The 20,471-nt window shown below is 38.6% G+C and overlaps 1 protein-coding gene across 6 annotated transcripts in view; it reads right to left on the bottom strand.

Moving 5' to 3' along the window:
• Nucleotides 1-20,471, bottom strand: part of ADD3 (adducin 3) — a 125,060-nt gene that overhangs the window by 50,051 nt on the left and 54,538 nt on the right. The window contains exon 1 of one of the 6 annotated variants that reach the window (XM_032314077.1): nt 2,521-2,623. The exons of the other annotated variants lie outside the window; for them this stretch is intronic. The gene's annotated coding sequence lies outside the window, so the exon portion shown is untranslated. Of the gene's footprint in view, nt 1-2,520; nt 2,624-20,471 lie in introns of those variants that run through there. 6 annotated transcript variants of the gene reach the window in all.

Genomic DNA, 20,471 nt, shown 5'->3' with positions numbered 1-20,471 from the left:
TCTCAAATAAATAAATAAAATTAAAAAAGAAGAAGAAGAAGAAGAAGAATGGGGTAGAGGGGCACCTGGGTGGCTCAGTGGGTTAAAGCCTCTGCCTTCAGCTCAGGTCATGATCCCAGAGTCCTGGGATCGAGCCCCACATCGGGCTCTCTGCTCTGCAGGGAGCCTGCTTCCATCTCTCTCTCTCTCTGCCTGCCTCTCTGCTTACTTGTGATCTCTGTCTGTCAAATAAATAATTAATTAATTAAAAAAAAAAAAGAAGAAGAAGAAGAATGGGGTAGATACACAACAGTGTGCATGGTATAATTTAATTTGGTTTAAAAAAAAAAAAGGTGCACTCATTCATGGATATTTTTTTGAAAAACAGAGAAGAAACTGCCCCCTAGGGATTGAGGCTCAGGGATTAGGACTGGAAAGGGACATTTTGTCGTACATCTTGTATACTGGAATAAAATTTGAAGGCAGCTATATAGAGCTTGGTGAAAAAAAATTCACTCCTCTTTCCTTATATAATTATTAAAAGAAAAAAAATCAGTTTGTTTATTTGTTTGCTTATTTTAGAGAGGGGTGGCAGAGGGAGAGGGAGAAATTCTTTAGCAGGCTCCACACCCAGCATGTGAGCCTGACATGAGGCTCGATCTCACAACCTTGAGATCGACCCTGACATGAGGCTTGATCTCACAACCTTGAGATCAAGACCTGAGCTGAAATCAAGAGTCAGACACTTAACTGAGCAAGCCACCCAGGCGCCTCAGATTTTTTAGTGATTTTTTTTTTTAAATAAGAGTATTACTGGAGGTATGAACTACTAACATTCTATAAGGTTCCAAATAAAATCTATTTAGAAAATTTCCTGATTTCAGTATTTAACAACAAAGTGGTTGGCAAGTTTTTCTCTGGAGCAACTATAAAAACATCTAAGAGTAAGTGTATTCTCCTAGAGTTCAAAGAAGACAGCAAAGATCATCTAGCTCAGTAGATTGAAACCAACATTTTAAAAATGAAAAAGAACCAAAAACAGAGTATTTTCTGTGCCATAAGGGAAACTTATTTCAGAAATTAAGTGGCATGTATGTGGTTTATATATTGGGTAGGGATGCAAAACACAACTTGAAAATTTATTTTCTTGTTGAGGTGATGATTAGTGAACTCTTTTCAGAACAGAATCAAGGAGTAAACTTCTAAAATTTCTGATATACACAGTTTATTTAAAGTAAAGCTTTAGCTTTCATGTCCTTTAAAAGAATGATTCTGGGTTAACATCTAAATATTTTTTCCCCTCAATTTCAATACATCCCCTTTAGCATTTTTGGAATAGGCATGTGTCTTTACAAAGAGAATTTGGGTATTCTCAGCTGGAAAAGATCTTAGACAGCTAACCCAAATTTCCAAGTTTACAAGTAAAGAAACCAGTGTCCAACGTAATAGCCTTGATTCCCAGGCTAGTGCTTTTATCTGATAGTACTAAGCATCCACTTTATTCTTACATCCTTGTGATGTTTGAAAACGGCTAAACACAATTATTACCAAGTTTCAAAGAGGAAGCTAAACAAGGAAATGCTCACAAGTCTAAGTCCAAAAAGGATGACACAATGTCACTCCTGCACGCTTTATGAAAATCTGCCATTTTCAACATTCAGCTTTGATTTCAACTGAAGTGGCTCAACTTGCTTATACTGAATGGGTGTGTCTGTTCCACAAGGGTACACGATGAACATGCACAAGAGGAAGACAATAGTACAGAAGAGATCACAGAGCACAGCCTCTCTCTCAACATGTCTACTCTGGTCAGTGCATAACTAAACACTTCACAGGCATTTAAAACATAGTTATTAAAAAAAACCCCAATATGTGAGGGGGGAAAAAAGATCCATTTGCAAAGAAAAAATTGCTGAATGTGGACCTCACTGAATAACTCAATTCTCCCACAGTTCAACTTACCACTCACGTCACAAACTCTGGAGGAACACAGAGGCACAGACAAGGCATGGAACAGAACTTTGGGCTGCAGCCTTCCCCAACTCTTCTGACAAATACCCAACAGCAGCAGGACAAAGCATCATTATAACAGAAATAAAGGCTCTTTAGATGCTGCCTTTTTTTATTTCAATGAACCCACTCTTACACACAAAGTTCATGCTACGATGTCTCGAAATACAGTATTGCCAGATTATGCTGTTAATGGGTCCAATAAATTCAGTGCAAAACACTACTTCAAACATTTTTATGTTAAGTAATTAGCACATTTGAGAAACTACCAGTATTTTCCTTAGTTTAAATAGTCACTGTCATCCCCCAAACAATTAAAAACAACAGTCCAGTAAACTGTTTAAGGAACAAAAACAAAAAAGCAAACAAGTGAACTAACAGGAAAAAATTTAGTTGAGTGATAAAGCTACAGGCTCCTTCCCAAGAACACTGCACATTACTCGCAGCTAGCACAAAACTAGCCATCTATCTTATCTATGTTTCCCCTAAGCTGTGCGTTATCAGTTTTACAACAGACAATCCATTACTTACAAAAAAAATTGAAGTTGCTGTAATTTCTTAAGCTGGTTTTTGTGTGGCAATTCTGATGCAATGCTGCCCTAAAAATGAACTTTGTTTTAAACAGTGAGATATCCACACTCCGTGCGGTTAGAGCAAGGGTGGAGCCCACTCTGGGGGAAACAACACACCCAAAGCAGACTTCAGTGACAGCGACTGCACGTTAATACTGCCACAACAATTTTCAGGGCCTCAGAGTCAAAACTAATTGGTTAATCCTCCTTAAAGAAATGGGGGAGGGGAGGGAAGTTCATGTTTGAAGATCTGCTTTCCTGCTGTGAAATAAAATATGGGCTCATTTCTTTTTTGTGAAGAAAGTAAAGATAAAATATAAGGTAGATCACCCAGCTCAACCAGCAGAATGGGAGGTGGAAGTGCACTACTAAAAAGGAAGTCCAGCCATGCCAACTTCTAAGTTTAGCAACAGCAGCTTCTGCCTATCTCAAGTTGTTGGCAATACTGCTCACTCTATAACTTTACTTTTGGACTATCTGGCCAAAGCAGGGGATCCAATCATGAACGTATTACCTACCCTTCTCTATCAATACTCTAGTTCTTCGGGTAATGCAGAAACAATACAAACATTCTCTTATCAACTAACTAGAGCAGAAGTTGCCTTAAAAAAAAAAAAAGAATTTGATTGATAAACTCGTTTTAGGTAGAGTATTAAAATACATAAAAGGGAGAATTATTTTGGTGGAAATCACTAATATGCATAGCAAACTTTTAAAAATTTTATAGGCATTTGTTTTTTCAAATAGTTTCATAGAGTTTTGATTTTTAATTTTTTCTGATTTATTTCCAAATAAGATATTCTGTAACATGTACCCATACTGCCTAAAAAACTTGGTGTCTAAAATAATTTATCAGTTACTGAAACTGTTACCAAACATCTGGTAATTGTTCAAAGTGATTTTAATCAATACTACTTCCTGTATATGCATATTCAGACAAACAACCAACAGTTTTAACTGAACTATAACACATGGAATAAAAAATAGTTTCTTTTCAGTAAAATATCCATGCATATAAAAAATAAGCTATATAATCATTTACACTGAATTCAGAACAAAGGAAAGGCTTTTGGAAAAGACCAGAAAAATATTATTTTTAATGATACATGCTGTCACATTACCCTGCGCGCCAACTGCTACTTCCTTACATTGGAACAATACATCAGTCTGCGTACTGAACATTTTGTTTTCCTCCTCTCCCCCCACCACCCCACAATATTTTCAGAGGTAGCCTGTAACAACTTCTTCCAGGATAGTATCCTGGAAGGGGTGCTTGCTGATCTAGCCTTTTGTTGCATATGAGGTCCCCTTTACCATAAACTAAACTAACCCCTTCAAAAATACTTCTCAAAGTCCATGTGCCTGTTTATTTTCAACCATATATGTAAGTACGCATTGCCTGCTATCCCTTGCTCTTCTCTATCTCACCCCCAAACTGAACTCAAAGGTAGCATTCAGATATATTTGAAGAATCCCATTTTGATACTTTTTGGATTTGCACTGCTGGAAATGTCTGTTTTCAAGTCAAACTTCACTTTCACAGCTGCAAAGGAAATGACAAGAGAAGAAAAACACAGCCAATATATATCAGCAATTAATTCCATCCACAACTGCCCAGCTGTTTGTGCATGGAAGAATCAGTCTGTTTCCTTTTGGGGCTTTCACCACTGAAAATTGATACTGCACATTCAGAGACACAAGCTGTTTGTAACATGTCAGGAATGTGCACAAGATCACACAGAGTTGAAAAGACAAAATGAAATCCAGATCTAGTTTTCTTGGGACTTGCCAGTATTATTTCATAGCTTAAAAAAAAAAAAAAAAAAGTCATAAAAACACCTCAATCAGAGAGCAAAATAGATGAAAAAACAGTCTCCCTTATGACTATTATCCTTCCAATAAAGGGAAAATCTGCCAATGATATCAGATTTAGTATCATGAATAGATACTCTGACTTATTGGCATAGACAAGGTGTGACATTCTTAGGAATCCACATGCCCCCGGTATGTTAAATTCAGCCAATACTTTTTGGACTACAGTTGCTTGCCCAATGTGCAGGGAGTCCCTTTTATAAAAAATCCTCGTGAACGTGAAAGTTGTTGAGAACCAATGCTTTCACCACAGTGATGAGGAAAAGCAAGCTTTTCTTGGTCAGTTCAGGCATTATTTGGCACCCAGGTATACCGACCTGTTACAGGGATTCATGTAAATTTACTGATCCCCTCTTCTAGGGTAACTCTCAAGCAGTTAAATTTCTCCTTCCCTTTCCGTACCAGTTTTGTGGATTTTAAATACAAACACTGTCTACTGAATGCCAGAGGCTTAACAATTAATTAAAGTACGGGTTCCGCACAACTCAGAATGTGTCCTGATCTCCCTCCCTCTACCCTTCAACTCCAATTGTATTTCAAGTATTTGTTTCATTTAAATGCCATTTTGTTATATTTTCAAACACACAGTATTGTAAAACAATGAGTGTTTTCAGTATGTAAAGTGACTTGTAACAAACAGTTATTAAAGTTAGAAAAGAGAAAGAGGACATTTTTAAAAGGAAATAATTCAAAACACATTTTACCTATGTTACTGGTTTTTTTTTAATATGAAATTAGGTATCCCCATGATTGAACTCATTGTTCTAAGAGCTCTCCCCTCCACTTTTGCTGCACAGGAGTTCACATACTCTTCATACCCACACATTTTTAAGAACTTGGATGAGACACTCATCTGGGGCACCACCAGGTGCTGAGGCTTAAGCAATGGAGAAGATAAGCACTCTGCTTCAAATACGAGAGGGACACCCTGGCCTGAGCTTCAGAATGAAGATGCTCTCAAGTGCCAGAACTCAAACCAGCACAATGAGAAGTTGTCTCCAACTAAAGTGCTGGGAAAGCACGAAATGTCATTTGTTAAAGAATAAAACACAAGGCAACTCAAACTTGTGGTTGACTGAAAATAAAGCACGAAACCAAAAAAAAAAGGGGGTTTTCCTTTAACAAACATCACCAGATTAACAATATTTCTATTGTGGGAGAGGGAGGGAAAGAAAAGTTTAATTAATCTTTGGCTGTGGTGACATTAAATTCTAGAAATATGGGGCGCATGGGTGGCTCACTGGGTTAAAGCCTCTGCTCCAGTCATGATCCCAGGGTTCTGGGATCGAGCCCCGAGTCGGGCTCTCTGCTCGGCAGGGAGCCTGTTTCCTCCTCTCTCTCTCTCTCTCTCTCTCTCTGCCTGCCTCTCTGCCTACTTGTGATCTCTGTCAAATAAATAAAATCTTAAAAAAAATTCTAGAAATATGGTATAACTATTAATGACTCAGAGAACCAAGGAGAAGAGCTTTGTTTGGCAAGCTTCAGCTCTGTGGGACATTAAGACTAACCTGAAATGTCTATGGGAAGGAACCTCCCCATCTACAGGATCAGCAAAGGAAAGAAAAGGTCTCTCTGAGCTGTTTAAATCAGGTTAAATTCATGGTAGTCCAACTAGAGCCTGCGGTGGTGTAAAAAAAAGACTCTTCAAGTGAGGAGGGGACTACTGATACGAAACTGTTGACTCATTTTATTTCAAGATTTTATTTACACATTTGACAGAGAGAGACATCACAAGTGGGGGGGGGGGCAGGGAGGGAGGGGAAGCAGGCTCCCTGCTGAGCAGAGAGCCCAATATGGGGCTCGATCCCAGGACCCCGAGATCATGACCCAAGCCGAAGGCAGAGGTTTAACCCACTTAGCCACACAGGCGCCCCTGTTGACTCATTTTAAAAGTGATTTCCCCATTCTGACAATATTTTAGTATTTTATGTTATTTTATTTAGATTTTCAAATTTATAGCAAATTTGAAAGAATATGAATAAGCACTACACAAGCTCTGTCTAGATTTTACCATTAACACTCTACTATACTTATTTTATCACATACCTCATCTACCCATTCCTCTATCCATTCATTAATCTATGTTATTTTTGGTACATTTTGAAGTGACAGACATCCATATACATTCCCCAATACTTCAGCATGCTTATCATTACCCAGAGTTCAATACTTGCTTATGGCTTTTTTCTTTTGATACAAAATTTACATACAAAGAAATGGAGAAATTTAAGTTTATACTTGTACAAACGCCTATCAAAATAAAGAACAGGGGCGCCTGGGTGGCTCAGTGGGTTAAAGCCTCTGCCTTTGGCTCAGGTCATGATCCCAGCGATCATCCCGCATCGGGCTCTCTGCTCAGCAGGGAGCCTGCTTCCCCCCCATCTCTACCTGCCTCTGCCTAATTGTGATCTCTGTCAAATAAATAAAATCTTAAAAAAAAAAAATACAGAACATTTTCTTCACCACAGAAAGTTCCCTCACGCCTCTCCCCAGACAATCCCCTCTTTCATTTCCTCAGAGGCAATCATTACTTTGATTTTAAAGTGACTTTAGGGGCGCTTGGGTGGCTCAGTCAACTAAGCATCCAAATTCTGATTTCAGCTTAGGTCATGATATCAAGCCCTTACAACAGGTCCCGTGATCAGCGATCAGCAGGGAGCCTGCTTGAGACTCTCTCACTCCCCGTCCCTCTGCAGTCCACCCCCCCATATGCTCTCTTTCTAAAATAAATAAATGTTTTTTTAAAAAAGGTGATTTTAAACAACTCTAAATAGTCATGCCTTTGCAACTTCTGCGTTACAACATTCCCCACTACGTCATATAACTTGGTTGTATAAAGTGATGAGGCATGAATGAAACAGATGGAAGGAGCCTAAGAAGAAATTATAAAGTTAAAAGAAAGTGTAGACTCATCTGCTCCAATGTAGACTCAATTACTCCACCTCTTAGGTGAAGGAAGCAAAACTTCAGAAGTTTTGGCTGCCTGTACCATTCAGCCAGCTGGTCAGTGATTTATTGGTTGGGACCAGACTCAGGTTCTTAGGCAGCAGCTCTACACTTGGCTTTAGGATGAGCAGAACAGAAGCTTGGGAGAGAATGCTGGCTCAGAGGAAGAGCTGTCACTTACAGGCTATACATCTTAAGAAAGTTCCTTGGTTTTGGTTTTTTATACTCCCTTTGAGTCTTAGTTTTGTCTTATATAAAACAAGAAAAATCTTAATTCATAAAAGTTCTACGGCTTAAAAGAGATAACCTTTGTAAAGTGCCTGGCTTGTAGTAAGTGATCAAAAGAAGGAAACGCAAGAAGTGGAAGCAAAATCAACAGTTCTGGGCATAGTTCAAGCATATGCCCATTCACATACTGCTTTGAAGCTTTTGTGCTTCAAAACTATGTTTGCTCTCATTTCACATACTCAAAATAAAAATAGCAAATAAAGCATAACTCTTTATTCACTCCACAGGCAAGCAATCTTTCATGTCCAGAAAAAAAAAAAAGTCTATTTGTTTTCTCCTTGCTTTTTTACTATGACAGAATTGGAGTGGTGGGGGAGGGAAACATAGACTTTTAACTTTGTGGTGACTACTCACACCAAATACACTTATATCTCTACCAGTCTTTGTATAAAGAGCTCCCTTTGCCTAGCGTGATCTTCCTTTTAACCACCAAGTGAGAATTCAAGGCCAAGTTAAAATCTAACCTACTTTCCTAATCTACTCAGGACAAAATTAAAGCTTCTTCATCCTGTGTTTCCATTATGCTTTAAATAACAGCATTACAGAACTCACACCAGATGGCTGCTTCCATTAGTTTCCCTTATTTAAATGGGAGCATCTTTGTATTCCAATGCATAGCACATGGAAACTGTCTGTAAGTGCTGCTGATGGATATGCCTGAGTGATGGCCACTCAGTTATGATCAAAGTAGCAAAAACAACAACAACAACAAAAAACCCCACTAAATCTAAACAATTACCAAAAAGGAAAGCAAAGTGCCAGAAAAGTGGGGGGAAGGGAAAGGATCACAGGGCATGAAATTAAAGAGACTAAAAGTTGGGTTGCCTGGGTGTCTGCCTTCAGCTCAGGTTATGATCCCATGGTTCTGGAATAGAGCTCTGCGTTGGGCTCCCTGCTCATCAGGAAGTCTGCTTCTCCTTCTCCCTCTCCCACTCCCCCTGCTGCTTGTGTTCCTGTTCTCAACGTCTCTCTCTCTCTCTCTCTCTCCCTCTGTCAAATAAAAAATAAATATGAATTTTGGAACACTGAAAAAAAGTAAAATAAAATTTAAAATAAATAATTCTAAAAAAATTTTTAAAAAGTCAACTATGTGCAAATTCTTGTGTTCTTGGAGAAGTAACTCCTGCCAAGCCGTTAGAGTGCCACTGGAATAATTCAAACCACTATGTGTTTTAAATACCTATCCTGTGTACCACCCACAACAACTCCATCAGGCAGTACTGTAAGATTCCTTTTATAGATGAGAAAATGGAGGCTCCAAGAGGTTAAGCATGTAAGGTCACACAACTCCTGGCAATGGAGATAAAGTAGAGAAGTGATTTTTCATTACACGTGATTTTCATAATAGGCCAATTTTATAAAGGTGTGGGCAGGCTCTGGGTTTAAGAGAACCCAGAAAGGGGAGGGACAACGAAGTAGCACAAGAGATTCAGCTGAGGGAGCAAAACTCAAGGGGAGAAAAAAGGCCTGGGAAAGAAAAAACAAAAACAAAAACACAAACACCAAAGCTGAAACAATTAAGAGGAATGTGAGTTTTATGTAGGACTCAACTCCATGGAACAGTCTGCCATCCTAGAGTTATGAAACCTAAGTCAGAGATGGCCCTAGAACTGCAGCAGTGCAAAATCATAGTTCTTACTCTTCCGGCTTCCCCCCACCAAACCAACTGTTCTCAGAAGTAATAAATACAACATGGGTAACTCCTTGATAAAAATGCCAACCATGGTGTTCATGCTTCAGAAGATAAAGAGAGCCCTGCCAAGTTGGTGAAATTCAACTCTTGTCTGCAGGCATCTGGCTATATTCTGTAATTTCCCATTTAGGAAAATCCTGGTTTTGCTTCCCTTGCAAAGATGGATTTGTGAAGGAAGGCCTCCATGTTGAAGTTCAAAGCCTCAAGTGCCACAGCCCTCTGGCTTACCTCCAACCTAGCACGCATTACATTGACTCACAATTTTCTGTTTGCCAGTATAGCTCTCACACATGCTGCTGAGCAACTGGCAGGCAGGGCCCCTCAGCACCTAGCATAGGGCAAATTCAAAAAATATTATGGATGGTAAATGAATAATATCCTTTGCCCATTTAATATCTGATAGATGATTATTTGTTAAAAAAGGTAATCCAACATTTAAAGATTAAGCAGTTACAGAAAAGGAAAGGCTGGAAGTAAGTGAAATATGATTAATGTTCAAAATAAGGGTTTTTGTTGGATAAAAAAAATGTATGCAATATAACCTACACAAAGATTGCAAGTTAAGCCTAATAAAGCTGATGCAGAAATTCAGTAAATCATTAGGTCTAAAGTTGACAGGATCCCCATTTAAAACAAAAATTAACCAAAGTAGTGAGCTTGTATTGTATCTGAAAGTTGCCAAACTAAGTGAAAAAACAGCATGTGGCTTTGACTCTCCCATGGCACAATACTACCAAAAACAATGCATTTTATTAACAACCTCTTAGAGGAATACAAAGGCTACACAGCAGATAAAGAAACATTAAAAAGTGAAGAATAAATATTTATGTGCTATTAAAAAACACACTCTCAAATAATTTTTGCTTTGGGGAAAAGTCCAAAAAAAAGGAACAGAAAACAAGTAAATGTAAATACATTATGGTCACATGACATAGACATTCATGACACACACAATTTTTTTTTAAGATTTAATTAATTTACTTATTTATTGAGAGAGAGTGAGAGAACATGCATGAGCAGAGGGAGGGGCACAGGAACAAAGTAATCTCAAGACTGCACTGAGCACAGAGCCTAATGCGGGGCTCAAGATCATGACCCGAGCTGAAATCAAGAGTTGGATGCTTAACCAAATAAGCCATTCAGGTGCCTCTGCAATTTGTTAAAAATACTACTGTTGCTTTAATTTGCTCCATCCAAGGACGTGGGGGACCAATGTAGGCATTTTTGAATTGCTTTTTCTAAATATGAGGGAAAAAATCTCTTTAGTTGAAAAAAATGTTTATTTCAAATAATTTACCCCATTTAAAAGAGCCTTCTTTCTTACTCTTTGGAAATTTAAGTATTCTCATCCAAAAAAACTTCTTCAAGTACTTAGCTTCAAACACTGCTATAAGATAGGTAGGTGGCCAAGCTGACAAATCACATGATGTAAAGGACTAACGATCTCCTCTCAGATCAAGCTCTGGAACACATGCTCCCTATTCATTACAAGAACACCTCCTGTCCTGTAAAACAAAGTTCCAAATCTCCCAAATACTACCATAAAACAGGGTAGGAGACAGGTTTAGAAATATTCTCCTCCAGTTCCACCTGCCCTTTGTGAAAGTATCTGTGGAGAGTTGGTAGATTTGCCACCTTTCCATTCCCTTAGGCAAACTGGTAGTATGATAGGAGGTTTAATCAAGACAAAAATGAGGGACTCCTGGGGGGCTCAGTCAGTTGGACATCTGCCTTTGGCTCAAGTCAAGATCTTGGGTTCCTGGGACTGAGCCCTGAGTCGGGCTCCCTGCTCAGCAGAGAGTCTGCTTTCTCCCTCTCCCTCTGCCCCTCTACCTGCTTGCCCTCTCTCTTGCTCTCAAATAAATAAATAAAATCTTTAAAAAAACAAACAAACAAACACAAAACTGGCCTACTTTCTGCCCCCAAGTACTATTACTCTAGTTGGAGAGTATCAACTTGTTCTGTGCCAAATTTATGATTTTAGATTTTAAAAACTTACCTTTAAATTTGAAGTTGGTTAAGTCAATTCATCAATAAATCTTTCCACTTCCGGTTAAATTCATTTATTCTTTTGACAATAATTCATTCAACACCTATCATGTGCTACAGCTGAGGACAATACAGTGGAGAATGAAAGAAATGAATGAAACATCATCCCTGATCCTAGAACACTAGCAACTTGTGGACCAGAGAAGGAAAAAGGGAGAGATAGCTTCTTAAGCAATTATATTAGCCCACTGTGTTAGTGTGTTATAACAGACATATTATTGACTTGGAGGAAAGAGCCAATTTGAAAGGTTCCTAGGAAGTTACATGTGAGTTTGGTCTTTAATGGTCTGGGGAGGGGGGATGATGTACAACTCTGGCAGAAAGATATGAATAGACAATATGCTTCTTAAACTTGTATTTAAACATGTGGCTTTATTTATTTATTTTAAAAACATGTGTCTTTTTTTTTTTTTTTTTAAGATTTTATTTATTTATTTGACAGTGATCACAAGTAGGCAGAGAGAAAGAGAGGAGGAGGAAGCAGGCTCCCTGCAGAGCAGAGAGCCCTATGTGGGGCTCAATCCCAGGACTCTGGGATCATGACCTGAGCTGAAGGCAGAGGCTTTAACCCACTGAGCCACCCAGGCACCTGTGGCTTTATTTTCTAAATTTATTTTTAGAAAGAGCGTTAAGAGTGAATAGGAAGGTCCAAGGGAGGAGAGAATCTTAAGCCAACACATGGCTTTATCTCATGACCCTGAGATTATGACCTGAGCTGAAATGGAGGGTTTGGATGCTTAACCAACTGAACCACCCTGGGACTCCAACACATGGCTCTATTTTAAACAAAAGTATCACAAATGGCAACTAATATACAAGAGAAATAAAAATTGTCACTAATTAACAACCTACAGTGGTTTGTATAATTTAAACTACAGGAACCCTACAATCTACTAGCAAGCCATACAGTTTTGTGTCATGAGCTCTTGCTTTCATTCTAATCTTCTGACACAATTGTACACTAAGAAAAGAATATCAAAAGCCACTTATATCCTTTCTTGCAATAATGTTTGTTCTTACACTGTACTAACCATGATTTAGAAATAATTAAGACCAATTATTTTGAAGCCAGTCTAACTGTGTTCTGCCACCACATCCTCATGGAAAAAGGAATACGAATGTTACAGGTTAATACCAAAGTGAATATGCAAAAACAGTCAACCTGGAACAGATATACCATTAATCTATGGGCTCAAATCCTTAAGGGTATCAAGTACAAGGGCAGTAGATTTAACTGGAGGGCTGGAAAGAAAAAAGAAAAACACAACTAATGACAAGCACTGTGTAAGTCACCTCAATTTTCAAGTTCAAGGCTCAGAAAGATGTTGATACATATGAGAAAGGTTATTTTTGTGGACTAATCTGACAAAAATAAAAGGAATGCCACACTAAATTTCTAAGAATAGATCACCCATTTTGATCAGATTACTATCAATGTGAAAATGACTTAAGGTTAACATTTAAGACAGGTTTCCACATGAAAGTACACATAAAGAACAAATCTTCCATTTTTATGAATAATATGAGGATCATTAGTTACAGCACACACTATGTGACAATCTAAGTGAAAAATACCTAAAACGGAGAAATCAAAGTAGGATTATTTATATTATGTGACTTTAAAGATTGCCAGGTTCTTTTAGATAGTAATCTTCTCTGTGTTTAACACATTATACTGGGAGGCAAGAGCCATGTGTACTTTATATTCATGAACTCACATCTATAATACTAAGCTCTTGACAAAGAAGAAAAAAAAAACCAAACCTATTGCAAAATGTTAAGACTGAGAGGTTTGATCCTGCAGTAGGAATTTCTCAGTGAAACACATACCTTTAGACAGTGTATAAATAACTTTCTCAGACTATTTAGAGAAAAGGAACACAGCAACAACAAAAAACCTCATGAGAACTGCTCCTGAGCCTTTGAGAAAGGAGGTGACTAGAGCAGTACAAAAACTGGGTGGAGGAGGGCAAAGGCGGAGCTAAGAAAGCAGATGAAGAGACATCCTGAAAGAGCCAAGAGTGACAGGAGATGAGGATCAAGTAACTATGGCAGCCGCATAAGGCCTGGCACGCCCACAGGGAGCTATGTGGCTTACTTCAAGGGGGTGGAACACTGAACAAGTGAACAACTGATTTTGTTTAACTGAAAGGCTGCTGTGCAATCCTACGAGTGGGAAAAAGAAAAAGGAGGGGTTTTCCAATATAGAAAGGTAGGATGTAATAAATGGCTATCACTTGAAAAAATATGAAACAAAAGAGAATACCTTATATGAAAATGAAAAATCGAGAACTGTGAGGAAAGCAATATGAAGTCTATGTAAACCCAGAGTTGCATTATTTATTGATTGTCACGACAAAGCTTTTCATCCTGTCGACTATGCCATCCTTCAAATAACAAGATCCCCATAAAGCACACTGACAAGAATGTTGGGGTGTGTGAATCAATCTAAGGTTTTTCTTCACTCCAACTTTCAATTTGGCAGCTTATGGAAACAATTCTTAATGGCTGAGTTTTTAAAACTCACTCCAAGACAAGCAGGACTGTGACTCCTGTGGGCTATTTCCAAGTTGCCAAGTCATTAATCTAAAACAGCTCTCAACCCCTTTAAACTGATTCCTGCTGGCCCAATATAATAAATGATACGGTGTTTTAAATAAAAAGGAGGGAGAGGGAAGAAAGAAGGCCCAAACCAGTACTTCTGGAGTTACTTTTAAGCTTAAAAAAAACCTGGAAGCCATAAGATAATACACATTTACTACTATATTTTTCAATCATGTGCCTGGAAACTACAGAAAGGAGTTTGGAAAAACCTTCTGCCAGAAGCAAATTACCTTCTTCAAATTCAAGTTTAAACAGTTATTACCTTTGTTACACGCCCAGAAATGAAAGCTTTAAAAAAAAAAAAGATATATTTCAAAGCTTTTGCAGATAATTTACTACATTAATCCAATCTGTTCATTCCTGTAAGCATTAATACCTTCTTACAGGAATTGGAAAAAAGGACATTGTGCATTCAACAAGTGTTTGCCTTTGCTATGACACAAAGGTCAAGATGCACCTGATAAATCAGTAAGCAATCAGTGCACCTAGACCAATGTTTTCAGTATCGAAAGAACACAGCAACCAGCTGCAGCTTTAGTGTTTTGCATCATTGGTTTAAAAACAAAGATTTGTAGCTAGGACTCAAAAGAGGAATCTAAACATGCAAATCTTTCTCAATATAAAGCCATTATAGAGACCATACCATTATTAGGAAATACTCATGGAAATACTTTTACTTCAGTAATTTCCAAAATAACTAGAATGCTTAAAATTTATGAAGGAATCCTAATCATAATCATAGTCAATTTATTAAGATGAGTAAGATCAGAAAAAAAAAAAAAAAGTTGCTTGGTTTTCTGAAGATGATGAGCTCAATGTTGTGAAGGAAAAACTGCTAAATTAGAAAGCAGATTTTCCTCAAGTCATAAGTTACGGGGGTGGAGAGTTCTTCCTACAAGGCAGGGAGTTGTTACAGACCCCTACCATACACATACAGATAAATCCAGAATCTTAAAGGGTAATACCCTCAGGTAAAAGGCAGACCAAAAAATCTAACCACCAACAGACGGAATTAAAAAGCGCACACACAGAGAGACAAAAACAAAACGAAACAACAAACAACCACACACAGATGCACAAAATACACACACACACACACACACACACACACACACACAAATATGGTCCAAAAAGTCTTAAGCCAAGAGAATAACATAAAGTGGCCTTAGGTTGGTAGCACTCCTGATCCCCCACAAAAAGGGAACATAAATTATGTCTGGAGAAAGGTGCTCTCAAAACAGACCGCCTAATTATTTCCACAGATAAAATTCTGCCAAGTTAATTCAAAATTACAAAGCACATGAGTCACAAGCCACATTAAGCAAAAATCAGCAGAAACAACAGAGAACAGAATTTGATACCTCCCTCTAAGAACTGCAGACAACGGAAAACTAAGACACAGAATATAAGTTTTTTTCACAATGTTCAAAATCCTTAAAGATAGAACTGGAAGCACGAGAAACAAGATGTTATAAAGGAAGATCAACAGAGCTGAAAAACTAGAGAATAATGGAAAAAAACTTAGTGAATGGATTAAACAGAGTAGACTAGACCCACACAGAAAGGATAAACTGGAATCTAAATTTGAAAAAACTAGTCAGAATGGCAGAGAGACAAAGAAATGGAATGTGTAAAAGAGAGACTAAGAAACAGAGAGCAGGGACGCCTGGGTGGCTCAGTCAGTTAAGCCGCTGCCTTCGGCTGGGGTCATGATCCCAGGGTCCTGGGATCAAGTCCTGCATGGATCCTGCTTCTCTCTCTGCCTTTGCCTGCCACTCTGCTGCTTGTGCTCTCTCTCTCTCTGACAAATAAATAAATAAAATCTTTAAAAAAGAAAGAAAGAAACAGAGAGCAAAGAGGTCCAACATACATACCGGAGTTTCTAAAGAGGAAACAATAGGGAAGAGGTCGTATTTGAGGAAATCATGGCTAGAAACTTCAGAGACAAATCACCTACAAAGGACTGTTAATTACATTTGCAGTAGACTTCAAAAGAAAAAAAGTCATAAGACATAGAAATAATAGTGCTGAGAGAGGATAACAGTCAGCCGAGAACTGTAAATCAAACAGAACTATCAAAAGTAAAAACAAAAACAAAAACAAACCTGTCTCACTAAAGAGTTCTATAAATTCATTAAAGAAACTTTTGAAGGATGAATTTCAGATAATTTTAAATTAGAGGAATGGAAATGGAAGAGGAAAGAAAATGGTATACAAGTGAGTAATTTAAAAAATACCATAGGGGCGCCTGGGTGGCTCAGTGGGTTAAGCCACTGCCTTCGGCTCGGGTCATGATCTCAGGGTCCTGGGATCGAGTCCCGCATCGGGCTCTCTGCTCAGCGGGGAACCTGCTTCCCCCTCTCTCTCTGCCTGCCTCTCTGCCTACTTGTGATCTCTCTCTCTGTCAAATGAATAAATAAAATCTTTAAAAAAAATACCATATAAAATAATAGTAATAACAAATGTAGAAGGTTAAAAAAGTGGAACTAAAATCCTGATCAGTAATATCACATAAGATGGAAATGGAGAATGAGAGTTAAAGTGTTTTAAGATCCTTGGATTGTTCAGAAGGGGAGAAAGAACTATTGACTTTAGAGTGATAAAACTTCAATCTGATAAACGATTATCCAGAATACACACACACACACACACACACATATATTAAGCTGCTATTTTTTTTTTTTTAATTTATTTTCAGCATAACAGTAGTCATTGTTTTTGTACCACACCCAGTGCTCCATGCAATCCGTGCGCTCTGTAATACCCACCACCCCGACCTCCCACCCCCGGCCCCTTCAAAACACTCATTGTTTTTCAGAGTCCATAGTCTCTCATGGTTCACCTCCCCTTCCAATTTCCCCCCAACTCCCTTCTCCTCTCTATCTCCCCATGTCCTCCATGCTATTTGTTATGCTCCACAAATAAGTGAAACCATATGATAATTGACTCTCTCTGCTTGACTTATTTCAGCATAATCTCTTCCAGTCGTGTCCATGTTGCTACAAAAGTTGGGTATTCGTCCTTTCTGATGGAGGCATAATACTCCATAGTGTATATATATATTTTAAGATTTTATTTATTTGACAGAGAGAGAGATCATGAGTAGGCAGAGAGGCAGGCAGAGAGAGAGAGAGGAGGAAGCAGGCTCCCTGCTGAGCAGAGAGCCTAATGCGGGGCTTGATCCGGGACCCTGGGATCATGACCTGAGCCAAAGGCAGAGGCTTAACCCACTGAGCCACCCAGGCGCCCCCCAGAATATATTTTAAATATCAAAAAAAAAAAAAAAAAAAAAGACAACCTGATCTGTTTATTAGTAAAAGAGCTAAGCAGGTACTTCCCAAAAGAGAATGTCCAAATGACCAATAAATGAATGAAATGCCCGTCATCATTAGTCATTGGGGAAATAAAAATTAAAACCATGAGATATGCTATCTACCTGTCAGTATGGTTAATATGAAAACAAAAACAAAAAATTGTTAATACCATGTATTGGCAAAGATGTAGAGCATCTGGAACTCTTCAACAATACAAATCCTTATGTCAATTAGTATGATTATTTTGGAAAGTTTTTTAGCATTATCTACGAAAGTTGGACACACACATGCCCTGTAATCTAGCTACACCTCTCCCAGGAATACATTCAACAAATGCATACACACACACACACACACACACACACAAATATATATACGAACACTAAATTTATGTGTATTTATGTGTGTGTGTGTTTGTGTGTATACATATATAAAGAATACTAAAAAATATTCATGGCAAAATTTTAAAAAAAAGATTTCATTTATTTGAGAGAGAGACAGCAAGCATGAGTGGCAGGGAGGGGCAAAGGGAGAGGGAGAAGCAACCTCTCCTCTGAGCAGGAGTCCCACATGGGGACACAGGGCTTAGGGCTAGATCCCAGGACTCTGAGATCACGCCTGAGCAGAAGGCAGACATTTACCCAACTGAGCCACCCAGGCACCCCCAGAATTAATTTTTTAACAGCCCAAAATGAGAAACATCTGAATGACCATCCACAAAAAGGACAGATTATTGTACATTCATAACAAGGAATACGCACAATAATCAGATAAACTATTGCTATGATTGCAAAAACATGGATGAATTTCACAGAAAAAAAATGTTGAGCAAAAGCTGCCAGATACAAAAGAGCAGATACTGATTGATTCAATTTATATAATACTCAGAAGCAGACAACACTAACCTATGAGGTGTGCCAAGATTACAGCTACCATGCCAGGAGGAGATAATGCCCAAGAAGGGAGGCACATTAGGGTGTTCCATGTCTTGATCTAGGTGATATTATACAGTGTGTTCATTTGAACACACCTGTCAAGCTCTAGCTTATAATTTGTGTACTTTTCCATAGGTCTATTAAACTTATATTTAGTAGTTTACCTAAAAAAAAAAAAAATCAAAATAGTCTACGAGAGAGTTTTCCTTTTCTTCTGTAACAAGAGCTTATAATTTAATGCTACCTTTTCTGTTGGCTAGGTTAGCTTTCTGGAAAAACTTAAATCCACAGCATTTTCCTAACCTGAACTCTTTAAGAAGTAATCCAAGCTCTCTCACACATGCTGAATTGTATAATTCCTATAAAAAAAGAACAAATTAAGTAACCCATATAATTTTAACTATTCAGCAGGGAGGAATAAATTGAAGATTCTCAAACAGAATTTAGGTCTCAAATCAGTACACTACGTACTACACTTCTTCACATTAACAATAGAGAGAACAGACTGAAACGTACAGCATAGCTGAGATGATCACAATGTTCAAATACCGGTCCACAGCAATGTTAAGTATTAACACATTCCATTGTCTGACCTACTCAAAAGCTTCTCCCATTTTCAGAATGCGCTGTTTTTCAGTGAGTAGAAACATTCCCAAATACATTTAAATATAAATTAGGCCTCACAATCAAAACTAGTTCAAAACTAAGTTCAAAACTTAGTTCAAAACTAAGTCATTGGGGCGCCTGGGTGGCTCAGTGGGTTGAGCCTCTGCCTTCCGCTCAGGTCGTGATCTCAAGGTCCTGGGATTGAGCCCTGCATTCCTCTCTCTGCTCAGCGGGGGGCCTACTCCCTGGCGCTCCCCCCACCCACTTTCTCTGCCTGCCTCTCTGCCTACTTGTAATCTCTGTCAAATAAATAAATAAAATCTTAAAAAAAAACACACAAAACTAAGTCATTATGTAAAATAAAAGCAAAACCTGTAATTACTAATGCACAATTAATCAGGAGTTCTATCCCACCCACCACATGCTCTCTGCTACGTTAAGATTCTGAAATTCCGGGGCGCCTGGGTGGCTCAGTGGATTAAGCCGCTGCCTTCGGCTCAGGTCATGATCTCAGTGTCCTGGGATCGAGCCCCGCATCGGGCTCTTTGCTCAGCGGGAGCCTGCTTCTCTCTCTCTCTCTCTGCCTGACTCTCCGCCGACTTGTGATCTCTCTGTCAAATAAATAAACAAAATCTTTAAAAAAAAAAAAAAAAAAAAAGATTCTGAAATTCCTATTTGAAACCACCACATGGGGCACCTGGGTGGCTCAGTGGATTGGGAATCAGCCTTCGACTTTGGACTCCTGGGGCTGAACCCTGGGTTCGGCTTCCTGCTCAGCAGGGAGCCTGCTTCTCCCACTCCCCCGTTTGTGCCCGCACTTGTGCCCGCGCGCATGCGCGCTCTCTCTCGCGCTCTCTCAAATAAAATAAAATAAAATAAAACCAACATATTTCAGTGTTACACACTCCTGCCCTATCATAAGAATTTTCTGGATTCTTACTGCACAGAAACATACATTTATGTTATCTTACTTTTGTTTAGCACTGTTTTATCTCATAGTCCAAGAATCTGATAAAGAATGTGACATGAAAATCTATCTGTTGGCAGAATGCGACTTAAGAGCAAAGGCTCAGGGGAAGGATTCCCAGAAAAAAAAAAAGTGGAAAATTAAGTCTCATTTACTAACTTACAAAAATTGCTTACTATTTTGAAAATTTTTGTGGTACACTTCATACTTTCAAATATATAAAGAATAGGTATGAATTCTCAATAATAAAAAACCTAAGAGCAAGCAGAACTGGGTTCCAGTTCTAGTTCTAACTCTCATTCTACCTCACAACATTATTTTGGCCAAGGTACTCAGTCTTTCTGGCCCTCGGTTTCCTCAACTACAATGAGAAGACCGGATGGAATATCAAAGATTTCGTACAATGCTAACACTGTATGGTGAGCCTGCTGAAGAAAAGTATCACAGACTTTTACATCCATTTACATGGGTGATTATACACCTAGATAAACATGAATCACGCAAAAGAAAAAGCAAATAGTTGGGGCGCCTGGGTGGCTCAGTGGGTTAAGCCGCTGCCTTCGGCTCAGGTCATGATCTCAGGGTCCTGGGATTGAGTCCCGCATTGGGCTCTCTGCTCAGCAGGGAGCCTGCTTC

The sequence above is a fragment of the Mustela erminea genome, chromosome 14 (genome assembly GCF_009829155.1).
Source record: "Mustela erminea isolate mMusErm1 chromosome 14, mMusErm1.Pri, whole genome shotgun sequence".
NCBI classification, from domain to species: domain Eukaryota; kingdom Metazoa; phylum Chordata; class Mammalia; order Carnivora; family Mustelidae; genus Mustela; species Mustela erminea.
This window is presented reverse-complemented; position numbering and strand designations above follow the sequence as displayed.